Source organism: Echinops telfairi, unplaced genomic scaffold (assembly GCF_000313985.2).
Source record: "Echinops telfairi isolate 266 unplaced genomic scaffold, ASM31398v2 ScPeMD7_10;HRSCAF=50, whole genome shotgun sequence".
Classification (NCBI taxonomy): domain Eukaryota; kingdom Metazoa; phylum Chordata; class Mammalia; order Afrosoricida; family Tenrecidae; genus Echinops; species Echinops telfairi.
In genome coordinates, this window is record NW_022103907.1 from 12,071,737 (window position 1) to 12,073,105 (window position 1,369).

The following is a 1,369-nucleotide window of genomic DNA, read 5'->3' on the forward strand; positions in this document are numbered from 1 at the left end:
TTCCCTTACAGAAGGGTTGCAGGGAGGAGACAAGCCAGTCAGGGTGCAGTATAGCAACAATGAAAAATACAACTTTCCTCTAGTTCTTTAACGCTTCCTTCCCCACACTGTCATGATCCCAATTCTACCCTGGTACAGATAAGAACTGGAAACACGGGAATCCAGGACAGAAAAACCCCTCAGGACCAATAATGAGAGTAGCGATACCAGAAGGGGAAGGGAAATGTGGGGTAGAAAGGGGGAATGGATCACAAGGATCTATATATAACCCCCTCCCTGGGTGATGGAGAACAGAAAAGTGAGTGAAGGGAGACATAGAACAGTGTAAGACATGACAAAAGAATAATAATTTATAAATTATCAAGGGTTTGTAAGGGAAGGGGGCTGGGGAGGGGGGTGAAAAATGGGGAGGTGATACCAAGGGGTCAAATAGAAAGCAAATGTTTTGAGAATGATGATGGCAACAAATGTACAAATGTGCTTGACACAAAAGATGTATGTATTGATTGTGATGAGTTGTATGAGCCCCCAAAAAAACGATTTAAAAAAAAGTTTAGAGAGGTTCTAGAAACCGCATGGTTTTTTAAAAAAGAAGGGGGGAAAGAGAATCATGTATTTCCAAAGTGGAAACTTACTGAGAAACCAGAGATTTCTCTCTGTCGTCTTTCACTCCTCTCCCTCATGAAACTCCTAAAGTCCCATGACTACCCTCTGTTGCCTAAGCTAGCGTAGGTAAGGACAGAATGTCAGATATCTTAATCGGGGATAGGTTATTGAACATGGAAATAAGTCAGTTAGGTCGTCCCTTTCAATATTGGAGAAACTTGGGCTTCCCTGAGGAGTCAGTACAATCCGAATCTGCACAACAACGCTAAAATTATATAACTAAAGACAATGGATGTAATACAGATTGCTGCTATAGGATCCTACTCAAGGGATATATCAAAATGGTGTGACTTCTTTGACTATGGGGAAAATAGATCCAAATTGGGCAGGCAGAAAAAAAAAAGAAGGAATTTCAGACGGGGAAGTTAGTTAGTATAGACATGGATGAGCATGCTCTGACATAGAATGGTACATCATGAAGCCTCACCATCCTCATTTCTAAGAAGCATTCTGACTGTGCTTGTCTGTTCTTTTAGTAACCCATTACATATTCACTAACACCATAATTAATATGTATCGATTCTACTTTAATCTTCCTTCATTGTCCAGCTTCCACATGCATATGAGGTGATTGGAAATACTAGTGAGAGAAAGAGAGAAATTAGACTCTCACCAGACAGAAGTAGGAAAGAATCCAAGAGGAAATGCAGACTCCTTCTCAATAACATCTAGTTGAGAAGAAGCTACAAACATTGCTTTAAAT